This window comes from Pinus tabuliformis, chromosome 4_2, assembly GCF_031772625.1.
Source record: "Pinus tabuliformis cultivar Carrire ecotype Pingquan chromosome 4_2, CPIR1, whole genome shotgun sequence".
NCBI classification, from domain to species: domain Eukaryota; kingdom Viridiplantae; phylum Streptophyta; class Pinopsida; order Pinales; family Pinaceae; genus Pinus; species Pinus tabuliformis.
Genome location: NC_142304.1, coordinates 682,209,801 through 682,228,850, shown reverse-complemented (window position 1 = coordinate 682,228,850; position 19,050 = coordinate 682,209,801).

Below are 19,050 nucleotides of genomic sequence, written 5' to 3'. Positions count from 1 at the left end.
TGCTTGTGAACTTATATTAGCTTCTTATTGTTCTTTATTAGATTCTTTTCATCAAACAGTTATCAAGAGCATAAACCATGAAGATCATAGAAGACAATGAACACAAAATGTAGGCTCCAAGCTAGGGCAAAACCCCTTAAGGGGAAAACCCAGAAAGAACTTCTTTCTCTTCTTATAGAATCAATTCAAATGAGAAATCCAAGACCCAAACTTCAAGACCAAGACCTCCTCCAAGCACCAAGTCAGCCTTCCAAAAATCTCTTCCAAACAAGTCAAAGATCAACCAAGTCAACAAAGGTCAAACCTCCTCCAATTTGCTCCAAATCATAGTTTCGACCCTCTACCTCAGGTTTGAAATTCAGACCTGCAACTTCGGCCCCCAACAGACTGCAAAAACCCTAGCTTTCTTGCACGTGTGAGTAGAAATGTTGACAAAAGTTAAATTTTCAGTTTCTTCTTGAGATTCTTCCTTCTCCTAGACCTTCGCTTCCTTTTTCTTCTTGCTTCTTATTGCAAATCAAAGATGAGATGATTGTGTGCTAATGAGGTTGAAGTTCCTTCTATATATATGCTTCTCATGAGGTCGAATTAGGCCTCTTCTAGGCTGACTTCCTCTGGCAGGGTTGACTTTGTCTTGGAGGTTACAAATGACTTTCTAGACACAAAAATAATATCTTTTACATGTTACAACTTGCCCAAATGGGTCTTATACAAATGATAATGACTCTCTTGACTCATGACAAATATTCTTTTGACTTGACAAACCCTAGAAGCATAAAATGTATGCTTGACCTAATTGACCAATCAAATGGAACATGAAACCCATGCTTGAAAATAATATTTTTCTTTCTTCTTTTTCTTGTTACATAAGATATACATAATGACAATTATGAAGACCGAAATTAGTTACATTTTCCAACGCCAAGTGCCAAGGATTGTGGAGCAAGAGGATTAGGATTCAAGAGTAGGTCTAGACTATCTTCAACAAAGATCTATTGTGCAAGGTTGAGAATAGTGAGGAGAAGCCTAGCGCTTTCTTAGAGACATATTGTTGGCTGCAGTAGTAGCGTGAATTGTAATAGATCCATTTGCTCAGAGAACAATAAAAAATTTACAACAACAAAGAAGGCAGGTTTTCCCTTTTGGGTTTCCTGGGTAAAACAATTATGTCAATTTTGAGTGCATGTGTTTTTTTAATCTTTGGTGTTTTTCCGCTGCTTATAGATTGTTAAGAAACTTTGTATCTTGGTGAAAGTAAATTTGGTTTCAGTTTTCAGTTGCCTTGTTTTCAGTAATTCATCTAAGTAGTTGCAAAGTTTCAATAAATTTAACATGGTATTAGAGCAGAGTTCTGCATAAAGACCAAAACCAAATTGATTAGTCAATAAAGAGCACAATTCAAGTTGAAGGCTTGTGCTAGAGTTTTGAAGAGTAGATTTAGGATAAGTAGAGGCCATCATTATGTACCTTTCCAATTTCATTCAGGTTCAGGATGAGCTAGTTGGAGTGGGCGAGACTGTAGCAGACAATGACCTTGTGAGTCTTGTGCCATTGGGACTTCATAAGTTTGGGGAGAATTTCTAAGATGTAGTCAGTGGCAGAGAGAATCTACCCAGCTAGGAAAGGCTGTGGTCAGACTGCGTCTAAGAAGAAATCTAGAGGTGGATGAGAGTTGGAAGATCTATGAAGGCAGAGGATGAGGAGAACTTTGCCTTGGCAAGCAAAGGTAGCAAAGCCAAGGGAAATAAGGGCCAAGTAAGGCAGAGTCCACTCAGAAGGGCGGGAAGAAGAAGAAAGATTTGAGCAAGATCAAATGCTTCTATTGCTTCCAGTTTGGCCACTATGACACTAAGTGTCCTAATCGAAAGAAGGGGTCCAGTGAGGACCATGTGGTTGCATCAACAGAGGTAGATGTGTTTTCTTCTCAGTTCGAGAAAGACTTCTCATTGATAGCTTGCATGGCAAGCTCAGTAGGCAACAACATATGGTATATTGATTCTAGAGCATCATTCCACATGACCGAGAACAAGGAATACTTCAACCAACTGAAGGAGAAAGACATGCAGTTTCATGTTGAGCTAGGAGAGGATGACAAGTACTTGACTAGGGGAATTGGTACTGTCAGCTTTGAGAAGGAGTCTGGTAGCTTTCTCCATCTCAAGGATGTCCTCTATGTTCCAGGCCTTAAGAAGAACCTTGTTTTTGTTGCTAACCAAGAGGACTAGGGTTATAATGCCATTTTTAGCAGAGGTAAGGCTTACCTCAAGCACTTAGCTTCTGGATCCATGAAGAAGATTGGTGTGAGGATGAAAACTCTTTACAGGCTGTAGGTTGAGTCATGTGCAACCTTGAGCAACAAAGCAGGAAGTGGGCAGAACATAGATGTGGGGGAGGTTTGGCACAGACGCACGGGGCATTGAAGATCCTTCAACATATGGCTACATGACTACCATAGTGCGCATTTGACCAACATGATGTGTGCAAGGGGTGCACACTTGGCAAGTATGCCAGTCATCTTTTCAGGGCCGAGACAATCGAGCCAAAGGGATTTTGGAGGCGGTGCATTCAGACATATGTGGGCTCTTCTCTTTTCCATCACTCATGAGACAAGTACTTTGTTACCTTCATAGTGACTATCCCTAGAAGGCATGAATCCTTTTTATGGAGGAGGAGGAGGTCTTCTCCAAGTTCATGGAGTTTAAGGCCTTGGTAGAAAACTAGACCGGGAAGAAGACCAAGTCATTGAGGAGTGAATATGTGTCTAATGCTTTCAGGGACGTGTGTGCTAAGGAGGGCATTAGGAGAGAGCTCACAACACCCAACAACCCCCAAGAAAATGGGGTGGTCGAGTGGAAGAGCTGCTTTATTTATGCAGAATAGGAGTCCACACAGGGTGCTTGACGAGTTACACCGGAGGAAGCTTTCATAGGCAAGAAGTGTGATGTTTCTCACTTCTGCATCTTTGGGACAATGGTTTACTGACATGTGTCCAAAGAGAGCAAGAAGAAGTTGGAGCCCACAACTGAAAAGGGAATTTTTGTGGGTTACAATGAGACCATAGTCGCAGAAACTGTCCCCCCCCCAAGGATTTGGAGGCAGAACCGCGTCCCGTACGGATCCACCACTGATCCTTTGACGAAACTGCGGATCCGAAAATCAGATCCGTGGTTCCGCCTTTTTGTGGCGATTCTTGGAAAATTGGATCCCTGGGGGATCGATTTGCGGATCTTGCTGCCTAATCCGTGGATATAAAAAGGATTAGGGGTGAATTTGTGGAGGTTCGGGTGTGTATCCACCGCGGAGTGCGAGCGGATTCGAGAGAAGTGGATAGTTCACATGGTTCCGCGGGGTTTTTTTGGTTTTTTTTTGTTGGAAATTTCGAACTGTTATGTGAGGAACTACACTTTGCGAATACTCCCAAGGTGCCCCTTAATGCTCCCTAGACGCTTCTTAGATGCTCCCTAATGGTAATGTTAAATTCTTAAAGTAAAAGTGACATTCTCCTTTATCTTTCATTTCCATCCTTTTACTCAAATTTTTAACATTACCATGAAATGACTCTGGATGTTTGAGAGTGGTTCCAACCTCATTATACTTCATATGGAGAAAATAGAATTTCATATCCCATTCAAAATTCAACAGACTTAATAGTTTTCAGGATCAATGGGATTGTGGTGTTTCATTGGATTATATCATGTATGAGGGCATGTGATTGACATTTAATTAAGAGCACCAAGCCCTATATGTACCCTAGTGTTGGTGTTGTTGATTGTTGAATTCCTTTGTCATGGCCTTAGCAATTATGTACCCTTCACTCAAGTCAAAATCATTGATCAGACATGTTAAGCTTTCTCTACCATATTATAAGGCTTGGAATAGGCTGTTTGATCAAAATTAGGCAATGTTGACTAATATCCCTATAGAATTGAAGTAGAGGCAAAGGCTAGACAAGAGAAGAGGAATCTAGATTCTAGATGGTTGATGCTTGAATAATTAATCATTGATGTACAATGGATGCCATATCTATCTTGATTTATGTAAAAATATGCATGTTTTCATGTCTTCTACAACTAATTTGGTATTTTGGATGTTTTTTTTAATATAAATGCAAATATATATATATATATATATAGTAGACGCTTCTGAGACGCTTTGCTTCCTAGATTTTTGGGAAATGACGCTTCTGCGTCCTTGCTTCCAAAAAACGTCCTCGCTTCGTGAATAAGACATCTCAAGTGTACAGGGTGTATATACCATCGCTCATGAAGATAGTTATTAGGAGGGACGCGAGGTTTGAGGAGGACAAAGTTTCGAGGGAGTCTTTGGAGCGAGAGCAGGTTGGAGTACTTGAGGAAGAGCTACTCACTCCCAAGTAGGAGCCTCAACTGGTATCATAGATTGAGTCGCAGGCAGGTGGCAAGTGGGTCACACAACAGGATGACCAGGAGTCATTGTAGGATGAGGAGGAGAGACCAAGGCGAGTGGAGGCAATCATTCAGATAGTGACTCCCAACACATGGAGGAAGAGAGCCAAGTGGGCCAAATGGTTGATTTAAGAGGCCCAATAGCGAGTTGACACTCCTAGCTCTATGTTCAAGAAGAGCAAATAGCCACAGAGGCACATTGGATATATGGCTTTGATGATCGAGTTGTTGGACACAAAGCCTTCTTGTTATGAGGAGGCAACCTCTGAGTAGGTTTGGCGGGATTCCTTGGTGGAGGAATATTCTTCCATCATGAAGAACAATGTCTGGGAGATTGTACCATGACCAAAAGGCAAATCAGTAGTAGGCTCATGCCGGGTGTACAAGGTGAAGCATGGAGTAGATGGGAGTGTGGAGAAGTATAAGGCTAGGTTTGTGGCCAAGTGCTTCTCGTAGGTTGAGGTCATCGACTATGATGAGACATTCGCTCTAGTGGCCCGTTATTCATCCATTAGGATGATTTTGGCGCCTGCAACTCAGATGGGGTGGAATTGTGGAAGATCCACTAGATGGACATGAAGACAACTTTTCTCAACGAGGTGGTTGAGGAAGAGATTTATGTGGAGCAACTAGAGGGGTTTGAGACTTTTAATAGAGACATTCATGTCTGTTTGCTGAAGAGAGCTCTTTATGGGCTCAAGCAGGCACTGAGAGCATGGTACACTTGCATTGATAGCTACCTTCAGGGATTGGGCTTCACTGAGAGTGAGGCGGATGCCAACCTGTACTGCATCATAGTTTGACGACTTTCTCTCATTCTAGTGCTCTATCTTGACGATATTATCATAATTGGAGCAGACAACTTGATTTAGGATTGCCAGGTAGACCTTGCAAGAGAGTTTGACATGAAGTATACAGGGCTTATGCACTATTTCCTTGGGCTGGAAGTATGGCAGGGTGATGAGGAAATCTTCTTAGGCCAGGGGAAGTACACTACAAAGATCCTTAGGAGGTTTCATATGCAGGATTGCAGGCCCATGACCATGCCTCGAGTCACAAATTGGAGGAAGGTGGATGCTAGTAGAATAGAGCGAGTAGATGCTGCATTGTATATGCAACTCATTGGGTTGTTGATGTACTTATTCAACACACGACCTAATATTTGTTTCGCAGTGAACCAATTGAGCTAGTTCATGATGGATCCTACCATAGTTCACTGGGTGGCTGCGAAGCATGTTTTGAGGTATGTTAGAGGCACGACAAATTATGGATTATAGTACAGTCAGGTTGATGGAGTTAGGCTTGAGGGCTTTACAGATGTAGATTGGGTAGGGAGCTCCATAGATTGGAAGGTACTTCAGGTTGCGTCTTCAACATTGGGTCAACAGCTGTTTCCTGGTTCAGCACGAAGTAGAGATCAGTTGCACTCAATTTAGTAGAGTTTGAGTACATGGCCTACCAGTTTGGCAGTTTGTGAGGCTCTTTGGATGAGAAAGTTGCTTGTGGGACTTGTCAGGCAGAGGATGGAGTCCATTATGGTCCATTGTGACATTCAGAGTTGCATTAAGCTCTTTGAGAATCTAGTGTTTCATGTTCGCTCCAAGGATATCGAGATCAAGTATCATCATCTTAACTATTGCTTGTAGAAAGGGTAGTGAAGCTATTGTACATTCCAACAGAGGAGCAAACAACAAATATCTTGACCAAGGCATTGGCAAGAGGCAATTTCATCTATTTCAGAGATAAGTTGGGAGTTGTATAGAATCCCTTCCTCGCTAAGAGGGAGTGTTGAAAATGTAGTGATGGAAGGTCCTCTGGCTTCTGCCTTAGCTAGTGAAGACCTTGACTTAGTCTTTCTCTAGCATGAATGCAAGTTCATCAGTGTTCCACGAGGACGCGTCCCCCAGGGTCGGGTGCACACACCCCTCGCACCCGGGACGAGGAGTCTCTTGGGGGTGCATTTCCCCACGCGCCCTTTTTGGGGAGTCTCAGGGAGACGCAAGGGGGTGCGTTCCCCAGTGTGGGAGTCTAGACTCCCAAAAAGGGTGCGTCTGGGCGTCCCCCTTCAGTGTGGGAGTCTAGACTCCCCAAAAAGGGTGCGTCTGGGCATCCCCCTTCAAAAAGGGTGCTTATGGGCGTCCCCTTTTAAATTTGTCTAATAAGACGCAAATTAAAAATTAAAAATTAAAAAATAAAAAATCAAAACAATTAAAAAAATTAAAATTAAAACTAATTAGAACAAAAGAATATTAAATAACTAAAAGTCTAAAACCTAGGTTGAATAAAATGAAAGTTAAAACTTAAATGGAACATTCATTTTCATTTAGTGTTCAAACTTTGAAAATATACTAGTATGTTTTGCTTTCAATTTAGATTCTAGAATGATGAATGATGAATTTAACTTTTAAACCATTGTAGATTGTAGAATGATGAATCATTGAATGATGAATGATATGGATCAATGTATTTGAATATTTCATTATTGATTTTTATTTTTTTTATCAAATCTCATGGTATGTATGAATAATTCAATAATGAGACTTGAGCATGATATATGAATGATGTATGTATCAAAATGAATGATGAGGATGGATCAATGATTCAATTGTCTATTTAATATTTTTATGCTTTCATTATTGAACAATGAACAATGAATATGAACTTGAATATATATATATACCTCGACGTCTCCCCGCACCCCCGAAATTTCCTTAAAATTTGAGGGTACTCCCACACATCCCCCTTGTGCGTCTCCCCGCACCTGTGTTTCCCCACACCGGAGTCTTCGTGGAACATTGAAGTTCATAAGATAGACTTAAGTTACGATGAGTTGATTTCCAGTTTACTAGAATGGTCATCAAGTTTGTATGTGTAGAGTTGGAGCTTCAATTAGTTGGAGTCTTCTTCAGTTAGACTACAAGATGAGGTGGTAGTGACAAGTTAATGTAGAACTAGTTAAGACTTCAATGTTGATTGGAGAGAGAATGAATTGAGTTCTTAGTTAACTCACAATCACAACTAGAGAGAATCAAGGAGGAACTCGAGCTAGTTAATTGGGTCTTGCTCCAGTTAACTAGCAAAGGAAACTTGTAATTGTGCTGAGAGAAAACCTAGGTTGGGGGCGGGGGGGGGGGGGAATCTTCCATGCTCTGAGATTATGTGTGTGTGTGTAAAGAGTTAAAGAAATGGAAAAAAAGAACTTGATAGCTATAATAACCTCAAGAAATAATTATCCTAATTTTTTACTTTAATAATTAGGATAGGCTCAAAAGAAGGGAATGAGGGGAGATCTTCAACACTTTGATGAGAGTGTGTGCATGTGTGCAAAGTTAAAGAAATAGAAAAGAAGAACTTGTGTTTTATTTCCCTTGATAATTTTAATAACCCAAAAAAAGGCAATGGAAGTGTTGATATATAAATACCATACCATCTTTCAACAATTATAAATAAACTAGCATAGATCCATTTTAACCTTGGATTTATCGAGCAAATATTTGTGTGATTTGCAACTCAAGCTTTTTGATCCTCTAGATGCTTAATAGATACAGGTTTAAGATGGATCAATGCTAATTTTAATGGCATAGGAGTGGAGTAGCCAAACGACATGCGAGACATGCCATATATTTGACTGTTTGACATATATTCATAAATGGTTCCTTTTTATTCTTTTTGTAAGTGAAGCTTCCCTGTTACATGACCCACAAAGAAAGGGTCACACTTATGTTCAGGTAAGATGCCATGATGGGGAATTGTTGTACCAAAGTTGCCCAAGACTTGCACTTCTCTATTTGTGAGATTTGCACCTCAAGTTTTTTAATCTTCTAGATACATAATAGATACAGGTTTAAGATGGATCAATGCTAATTTTAGTGGCATAGGAGTGGAGTAGCCAAACGACATGCAAGACATACCATAAATTTGATTATTTGATATGTATTCATAAATGGTTCCTTTTTATTTTATTTTTGTAAGTGTGACACGCTGTCATCCTCACAATTGAATCAACACTCCTTCGTTATAAAACTAAGTCACATGCACAATGACATGAGACATGAAAATACGAGTATTCGACACGTGACACGATGGTCCCGAAAATAGGACATGAAGAACACATTATATGTTATATGTTAAAAATATAACAAATCATACAACTATTGCATATAGTCAAAATAATACCAAGTGCAATCCATCTCTAAACCAAAAATACATCAACAAAGAGGCTGTAAATGGCCTGTAGAGTCCAATAATAAATCATGCTACAACAAATAACTATTACTACATATCGTCAATATCATTTCCTATATTGGGATCCTCATCATCAATATCACGTTGTGGGAATTAAAATAAGATAGAAAAAGCTCAACATGTCAAATTGAGATTTTATTTGAGTGATGGGTAGATTTTTAGTAGGTCATGATAGAGGAGTTCAACATACATTACCACCAAGATCGAGGTATATAGAGGGATCAATGATCTTGTTTAATTGCTAATTCCATACCCTCATACATGATAGAATCAAATGGAAACATTGCAATCATCCAAATCATGAAATCTTGAAAACTGTTAAGTCTACTAAATTTGAGTGGGATCTTAAATATTACTTTCTCCATATGGAATCTAATGAGGTTGGAACCACTCTCAAAAATCCAGAAACAATTAATGGTAATGTTAAAAATTATTATATTTCATTTTCATCCTTTTACTTTAAGAATTTAATATTACCATTAATTACATATCATTAGTAGGGCTTGGACAATGTTAATTGAAGCTAGAGATGAAAGGGTTGTGCTAAATTTGGCAGAGGGGCCCACAAGTTAAGCTAAGTTGCAGTTATACATTCTCTTAATTTTGACTTTGGATCTAATTTTCCAATAGTCAAAAAGTGAATCAATCTCAGCGATTCGTGGAGATGATGGGCCAGTTTGACTTGAGTTGATGGGTCAATTCGATTTTATTAAAAGGGAACGATGCAGACTTAACTAATTAGATTACACACTAGAGATTTGTGTGTTTAGCTTAGCAAAGGTGATTCTTCCAGATCAACACATTAGGGCAGAGAAGAGTGTTTGAATTGACTTAGATTTTCTTTAGCCAGTGTGTTCACTTTCAAAACCTGAGTTAGCTAATGCAGGAGGGTCCAATAGCCTGTATGAGTCCATACAATTACATATGTAGAGGTCGAGTTGGTTAGAAAGACGCAAAAGTGTGTTGAGGGGCAGTGAATTGAAGGGAAAATTTTTCCAGTGTTTGTAATCAATTTTCTGAGATTTTTGTTGAGCAAAATAATAATAGAACACATATGTTGGCAAGTTTTCTCTAGTTGGGGTTTCCTGGGTAAATTCTGGTGTATTGTTTATAACTTTATTGTGTGCTTGTGTCTTTGTGAATTTATATACCATTGCTATTATTTGTTAGAATACTCAGTATATTTAGTAAAAGTGTTTAGAGTTCAGTTTTCAGTTTCTTCATCGTAGAATTTTTATTAAACTAACAACTGGGTATTAGAAAGCTAACATGGTATCAGAGCAGGGCTTTGATTGAAGATCAGAAAGTGTGTTATTTGCTTCATGTTCAGTGAAAGATGTAGGAAAGGGGACATAGTTAACTTCAGGGTTGCACTAGAGTTTTTGGTTGCTTGACCAAGGCATAATTTGCACGTGTTTTTGAAGCAGGGTTTGTGCAAGGGTTTCTAAGTAGTTTGAATCATAGTTTTAAAACTCCGACTCCGACTCCGACTCGGCCAAGGATCGACTCCGATTTCGAATCTGACTCTGAAACGATAATGACTCGGCCGGCTCGATTTCAATAACTCGGTCGTTGTGAAAAATACATTAAATATATATATATATATATTTAAAAAAAAAAAAAACAACATAATTTTAAAGATTTTAAACATAATTTTAAAGATTTTCATTCATGTTTCCAAACACACAACATTATAATATAGATGGACGACAACATATGATCAAAGTAGGCTCATGAACCAATCCATTATATCAAAATGGTACCCAATGGCAATACATAGTCAACTGTCATACATGATCAAAGACTCAAAACAAAAAACACATAACCAAGGAGGCTAGAAATGGCCTCTACAACAAAAGTAAACTGTGACCAAACTCCAGTACTAGTACTACAGGTACTGGCTAGTAGCTACTCCAGAGGAGCCAAGATCATGTTGATCAATCTCTGGATCATCATCAGAGTCAGATAGGGGGCCCCATGGCTCCTCATCATCATCATCATCTCCAACTGCAGCTGTAGAAGTGGTACCACTAGTAGGCTGTGCAACTGCAACAGATGCAAGCTGAGATAGAGTAGATATGCGGCTGCGCTTCTGTCGTGGCTGAGCAGAGGAAGCACCTACAACTGGAGTCCTTGCTGGCTGTGAGACTGAGGCTGGTGGATTGGGATCTGCATTCAACTGAACAACATGTTCAAGTTCAGCTGATGTCTCGATATCTAAATCTAAATCAAGATCCTCATCAAGATCAAACTCTGCTGGACGACTCTCCACTAACCAATTTGATGTTGGATCAATGTCTTCCAACACAATGGGATCTGAATTAGGTCTTTTGTTTAGCAAATGGTTTCTTCTGAGCCGGAGGTTGTATTGGACATAACTAGATCATTGAACCGTTTTTGATCCAAACGGTTTCTCTTCTTTGTGTTACTTGGAAGCAGGAGCGAAAACGGGAGTGGGAGCGACATTTTTAGAAGCTCCTGGTTTGGGAGCGAATCCCAGAGGAGTTCGACAACCAATGTCACTAACATCAAGGTACATAGAGGGATTGGTGCTCTTGATTAAATACGAGTTCCATACCCTAATACATGACAAAATTCAATGGAAACATTGCAATCCTCCAATCCTGAAAAACTGATAAGTCTGCCGGATTTTGAATGAAATCTAAAATTCTACTTTCTCCATATGAAATCCAATGAGGCCGAAACCACTCTCAAACATCCTGAGTCATTTCATGGTAATGTTAAAAATTTAAGTAAAAGTGATCACTTTTACTTCAAGAATTTAACATTACCATGAAATTTGAATAGCATATCAATAGTAGAGAGCATTTGAGTGTGTTAAATAGGGTTTGGGAGGGGGAAATGGACCCCAAATAACATTTAGCTAATTCATAAAACACCTTGAAGTCCAAACCAATCAGCAAACCCCTTAAAATTTCATTAAAATAATGTTAAATCGTTGTTTTAGTGGGTTATGGGCCGCTGTTTGTGACTCGGCCGAGTCAGTACGGGAAACGGCCGAGTTGGCCGAGTCAGCCATGACTCGGCCGAGTCATGGCTGACTCGGCCAACTGAGCTGTTTTTTGTACCGAGTCACTCCGGAGGGCAATGGAACGGACCAACTCGGCCGTTTCCATTTCGAAACGGCCGTTTTTTAAAACTATGGTTTGAATTTATAGAATTGCATATTTGGGGTTGAGATTTGAGGACGACCTTGAAGGGGCTTCAATTTTTTGCTCTTGGAAGGAGAGGATTGGTGTAGTGCTGGAGGCGCAAGGAGTGGGAATTTGTTGATAGTCCACCAACCCAACCACAAGAGCCTCAGTAGTTGGCCCAAAATAATAAGGGCACAAAGGCGGGAAGAATAATTTTTGAAGGAGTCAAGGATCACATCATACCTCACCTTTCGAGAGAAATAGACAACTCAAGCCATGTGGACAACTCTCTTAGGGCTGTACCAGGGTTCGAGTGAGGTTTGGAAGCTAGTACTCAGAGATAAACTCAGAAATATCAAGATGATCAAGTCTGAGTCCGTGATCTGATAACGTACTAGATTCACCCAAGTGAGGGACGAGTTAGCTGGAGTTGGGGAGACAGTTTCAGAGAGAGACCTTGTCAGTTTTGCACTATTGGGCTTTCCCAAGTCATGGGAAAACTTCACTGATGCAGTGAGTGGCAGAAAAAACTTCCATACTGGAAGCGGTTATGGAAGAGGAGATCCAAGAGAACTAAATCTAGGTCTCATGTGAAGACTGAGGAAAACTTTGACCTAGTTGGCGAAGGGGGCAAGGTGAAGGGAAATAAAAAGTTAGGGGGGACAGAGTCCAATTCAAAAGGCAAGAAGAAGAAAGATCTCAGCAAAGTGAAGTGCTTCTCTTGTCATCAATTTGGGCACTATTCCACCAAGTGTCCAAACAAGAAGAAGGGGGTCCAAGAAGGATCATATGACAACATCAACAAAGGTGAAAGCTTCACTTCTTAGTTTCAGGAGGAGTTTATGCTCATAGCTTGCATGGCAAGCTCAATGGTCAACAACGTGCGGTATATTGACAATGGAGTGTCTTGTCATATGATTGAGAACAAGTGATATTTTAGCCAGTTGACAAAGAAGGATATGTAGTTTGATATAGAGATGGGAGATGATGGCAGGTATGTAGCACAGGGCATGGGTATGTCAAGTTTGATAGGGAGTCGAGGAGTCTTCTCTAACTTAGAGATGTCTTCTACATTCCAGGGTTGAAGAAAAACCTTGTTTCGTCTCAACCTCGGAAAACAAAGGTTATGAGGTTATCTTTGGCAGAGGAAGGGCTTTCCTCAAGCCCTTTAATTCTAGATCCATGAAGCAGATTGGAGTTAGGGTGAAGTACCTCTATAGGTTACAATTTGAGACATAAGCGACCATGAGCAATAAAGAGATCAGTTCGCATAGATGTGACCTTTGGTAGCTTTGGCATAGGCATATGGGTAACTTACACCATGGAGCGCTAGAGATTTTGAGGGAGATTGCTACAGGGTTACCACAGTATAGTGTAGATCAACGCAACATGTGCAAGAGTTGCACACTTGGCAAGTATGCCAAGGCATCCTTTTCCATCAAAGATAGTAGAGCCAAGAGCACCTTGGTGCTGGTACATTCAAATTTCAGAGGTATGCGGACCATTTTCCCATCCATCCTTGATGGGATACAAATATTATGTCACCTCCATTGATGATCAATTGAGAAAGACTTGGATCTTCTTCATGAAGAAGAAAGATTAGGTCTTCTCAAAGTTCGTAGAATTTAAAGCCTTGGTGGAGAACTAAATTGGTAGAAGGATCAAGGCGTTGAGGTCAGACAATGTTGGGGAGCACACCTCTAGTGCTTTCAGAGACATGTGCGAAGGAGGGCATTGGGAGAGAGCTCATCGCACCTCATAACCCTCAGTAGAATGGGGTGGCTGAGTGCAAGAACCAGAGCATTGTTGGAGAAGCCAGGGTTATGTTGCATGACCAAAGGCTATCTATGTTTCTTTGGGCAAAGGCATACGACATTGCAATCTTTTTGCGGAACAAGAGTCCACACAAGGTGCTAGGCAGAGTCACACCAGAGGAGGCTTTCACAGGCAAGAAACCTGACGTGTCTCACTTTCAGATCTTTGGCAACCTTATTTACTGCCACGTGTCTTTTGATAATTGAAAGAAGATGGATCCCACAACAGAGAAGGCATTTTCATGGGCTACAATGAGACATCTAAGGCATACAGGTGTATATTACAACACTCAGGAGGAAAGTGATTAGATGTGATGTAAAGTTCGAAGAAGAAAGGGCTCTTACGAAGTCCTTGGAGCGTGAGCATGGTGTAGTATAGGAGTAGCAGGATCCCAAGCAGGAGGCTCAACCAATTTCTCAAGCTTCATCACAACTAGTTGTTGGGCAGGTCGACCAACACACTGTTGAGGAGAAACCACAGGAATATGAGGAGAAAATAGAGTTAGAGGGGCCCACTTAGCTAGTGACTCTCAGTGGAGGGAGAGGACGAGATAGGTGGGCAGATTAGTTGATTAGGAGGCTTAGGAGAGAGTTGGAGCCTCTAGCTCCACATTAAGACAAAGTAAACAACCACATAGATATGCGGGGTACATGGCATTTATGACTAAGGTGATGGACTCGGAGCCTTTTTGTTATAAGGATGAAATGTCTCAACAAGTATGGTGAGATGCCATGGTGGAGGAGTATTCCTATATCATGTAGAATGATGTCTGGGAGATTGTGTGAAGACCAGTTGGCAAATCAGTGGTTGGTGTATAAGATTAAGTATATAGTTGATTGGAGCGTGGAGAATTGTAAGGCTAGATTTGTGATCAAAGAGTTCTCTCAAGTTGAAGGGGTAGACTATGATGAGATGTTCACAACAATGGCCCGATAATCGTCCATTAGGACTATTCCTGACAATTGCAACGCAGCTAGGGTGGAAGATCCACCAAATGGATGTGAAGACCACTTTCCTTAACGAAGTTGTTGAGGAAGAGATATATATTGAGCAACTTGAGGGGTTTGAGACTTTCAGTAGAGACACACATGTGCAGGTTGAAGAGAGCTCTTTATGGGCTCAAGCAAACATCGACGACATGGTATGCTTGGATAGACAACTACCTTCTTGGTTTGGGCTTCACCAAGAATGAAATCGACCCTAACCTGTACTATATTGTGGTTGAGGGCTATCCTCTCATTCTTTTGTTAAATGTTGATGATTTGATATTGATAAGGGATGAGGAACTCATCCATGACTGCAAGAGAGATCTTGCAGAAGAGTTTGAGACGAAGGATATAGGGCTTGTGCACTCTTTCCTTGGATTTGAGGTTTTGTAGGGTGATGGGGAGATATACTTGGGACAGGGCAGGTATGCGCAGGAGGTTCTCAAGAGATTCCACATGCATGATTGTAGTTCCATGACCACACCTCTAGTGAAAAATTGGAGTAAGGTGGATGCTACCAGAGGTGAGCGAGTGGATCCCACTCTCTATGGGTAGCTCATAGGGTCGTTGATGTATCTATTGAATGCACGACTAGACATTTGCTTCGCAGTCAACTAGTTGAGCCAGTTTATGGTTGAGCCGACTAGAGTGCATTAGTTGCTACTAAGCACATGTCGAGGTATCTTAGGGGCACAACGAATTATGGGTTGTTGTATAGGCAAGTTGATGGAGTGACTCTTCAGGGATTAATAGATGCAGATTGGGCATGGGGTTCAGTAGACAGGAAGAGCACTTCAGGTTGTGCTTTCAGTGTTGGGTCAATAGTTGTTTCCTGGTTCAGCAAGAAGCAAAGATTAGTGGTACTGAGCTCAATTGAGGCTGAGTACATTGCTGCCAGCTTAACAGCTTGCAAGACTATTTGGTTGAGGAAGTTATTTGTTGGGTTGTTTAGTCAGAGGTTGGAGCCCACGTCATAAATTCTGATAATCAGAGCTTCATCAAGCTCTCTGAAAATCCAGTATTTCATGACCTCTCCAAGCACATGGAGATTAGGGACCACCATATCAGAGATTATGTTCAGAGGGGTAAAGTTAGACTTCAATACATACCTATAGAGGAGCAGACAACAAATATCTTGGCCAAGGCATTGGCAAGAGGCAGACTCGTCTACTTCAAAGATAAACTGGGTGCAATACAAAACACCTTCCTCTCTAAGAGGGAGTGCTAATTGAAGTTAGAGATGGAAGGGTTTTGCTAAATTTTAAAGTCCGCTAAATTTGGTAGAGGCACCCACGAGTGAAGCTAAGGTGCAGTTATACTTTCTCTTAATTTTGACATAGGAAAATTCAAATTTTACTATAGTAAAAAAGTAATTCGATCTCAGCTATTTGTGGAGATGATGGGCTAGTTCGACTTGAGTTGATGGGTTAGTTCGATTTTATAAAAAGGGAAGGGCACAAACTTAGCTAATCAAATTACACACTAGAGATTTGTGTGTTTAGCTTAGCAAAGGTGATTTTTCCAGATCAACGCATTAGGATAGAGAAAAGAGGTCGAACTGCCTCATATTTTCTTCAGCCAACATGTTCACTTTCCAAGGTCGAGTCAGCCAGCGCAGGAGGGCCAAATAGCTTGTACGAGTTCGTACAACTGCCCATGCAAAGGCCGAGTTGGTTAGAAATATGCAAAACAATGAGTTGTGGGACAATGAATTGATGGGGAATTTTTCTCAGTATTCGTAATCAATTTTCTAAGCAAAATAATAATAGAACACACACGTTGGTAGGTTTTCCCTGGTTGGGGTTTCTTAGGTAAATTTTGGTGTATTGTTTATTGTGTGCTTGTGTCTTTGTGAATTTATTTTTTGCTGCTATTATTTGTTAGATTATTCGACATATTTAGTAAAAGTGTTTGGAGTTCAATTTCAATTTCTTCATCGTAGAATTTTAATTAAATTAACAATTGGGTATTAGAGAGCTAACAGACAAATCCACTTCCCGACATTTGGAATCCCTTATAAACATTGCTTAACTTGTCTTAGTTGCACTTCAAAACCTTTGAGAACTCCAAACTTGTGAATGAATTGTGTGAGAATGAGGAAAAAATCCATTTAAGATGCTTTTTCATTGGAAACGTGTTCAAATTTTGGGACACCAGTAGGGCTCATGTTTGACACAAGTCAAACTCATGTGGATAGGGGTCGTGTCCAACATGTGAAATAAGTGACATGGTTGGGGGGGAGTACTTGTCATGTTACTTAGCTATAAATTATTCTTTGTAGCCCTGTGGGTTAGTTCGAGTGTTGTGGATTGCAAATAAGAGGTCTAAAGGTCAAGTTCCTGGGCCTACTATTTGTAATATGTTAATATTCAATATTCATGTTAGATAAGGCACACTATAGTGATGCAACTAAACACTAAATTAAACTTTAGACATCACCCACATATTACTTAATATTCAAACTTTCATTTTATTATGAAGCTTGAGACTTTCCTTGCTTGCCCAACAAATGAATTACATCCCTAATTATTCTCATGGAAGGAAAGGTCTTGATTTTTCAAAAGATAATTACTTTCCTATATATTTGGAGGAAGTTGAGAGGAATCCTCTCAAATTTAGGAACCTATCTTAACTATATTCTAAACAAATACAATTAGTTTCGATTACATTTTTTCTAGAATTTTATATAATCTAGTATTTTCTAGACCCTTCTTAGACTTAGGAAAAAATAAATACATATATTTTTCATAATGCAAGATGCTCCTGCATCAGAGTCCTAAGGAACAAATTTCTTCATGGATTCCTCTCCATAAATTCTTCATTGTCATGGCCTTCACTTAGAAGTCTGAAATAATTCGGGTACATTGGTAAAATTAAATGTTTTCTTCAAATATTTTCCTCCTGGATCCCAAGGTCTGTTTGCTGGATGTAGACTTGTTTTGCTTCTCAATTGTACTTTGGTGTTTTGATCTTGAAACTTGATTTCTTCTTGAAATTGGGCAAAGCATAATCATTTTGTTTGCATAGCTAAAGTCTTTTCAGTATTTATTTCTTCAACATTTATCTTCAATTTGTTCTCGTCTTCTTTGATTCACCTGCACATGAAGACAATTTGTTCATTAGGCTTCTGAAACCCATCCTCAGCCATCAAAATCACTACCATGTATATAATTGCCATGACAACTTGAAAGAAATGTATCTTCTTATTCTTATGTCCTTCCTTCCTTTCTTTCACACATATATGCTCCACAATCTCAATTTGTGCCTCATATGCATGGAATTGTACTTGTATCACTTGCTCATGCTCATCCTTTCTCAAACCCACAAATACTTCCTCTTCCACAACCTGCTCACTCATATCATTTTCAATACCAATTTGAGGTTTCTCACACAAAAACCCCTCATTGTCTCTCAAGACAACCTTTTGCTCTTCATTTTCTTGTTGTTCACATGATACAATTTCTTCACTATGGAATAGTGAAGAAATTATTGGATGATCTATCCTTTCTCTTGTCAACACTTCATTAATCATCACATTATCATGTTCATTTAACAAAATATGATTTTCTAAAGGCAAATCAATTACCTCAACAACTGTCTTTGTCTTATTAGACAATGTATGTCTTGTTCTCTCTTTTGTTTCCTATTTCGAAAACTCTTCACTTGTCATTAACACTTGACTGCTAATCTCTGCCACTGCACCTTCATCCTTTAATGGTAGCAATGTATGTTTCTCACCATCTTTTTCCAAAGTGTATGTGTTACTCCTTCCATCGTGCATTGCTTTTCTGTTATATTGCCAGGGTCTACCTAACAGAACGTGACATACATCCATGGGCATTTTGTCACAAACTACTTTTATCTTTGTAGCATCCAATCTGGAAGTCTACTTCACATTTTTCGTTTACCAATATCTGATGTCCTCTCTGCGGCCATGACACTTTGTATGGAGTAGGATGCACTGTTCTCTTTACGTTTAACTTCTCTACCATCTCTGTAGGCAACAAATTGTTATTACCTCCACCATCAATAACAACTTTACAACATTTACCTTTGGACTTGCAAGTGGTTTTGAATAATGTATTTCTCTGCGAAGGCTTCTTAATCTCCTTGGCATGTTTCAACTAGACCCTCTTCATTATTGGAGATTCTCCAACTTCTGGTGCGCTATCATGCACAAAGGACTTCACACTTTCTATATCTGTCTGTGTAATGTGTATGCTTCTCGTATTTGTGGAAGTGTTCTTTGGACATTCATTTGATTTGTTGCCTATTGTGTTGCATGTGTGACATCTAACAACAAAAGATCTTTCTGTACCTCTTTTGTTGAAATTTGGCACCGGAGGACATGGTTCCCTAAGGCTTTGATCTTTGGCCTAGGGAAAAGTGTCCAAAAAAATTTAATTTTTCTCCTAAAGTGACTCT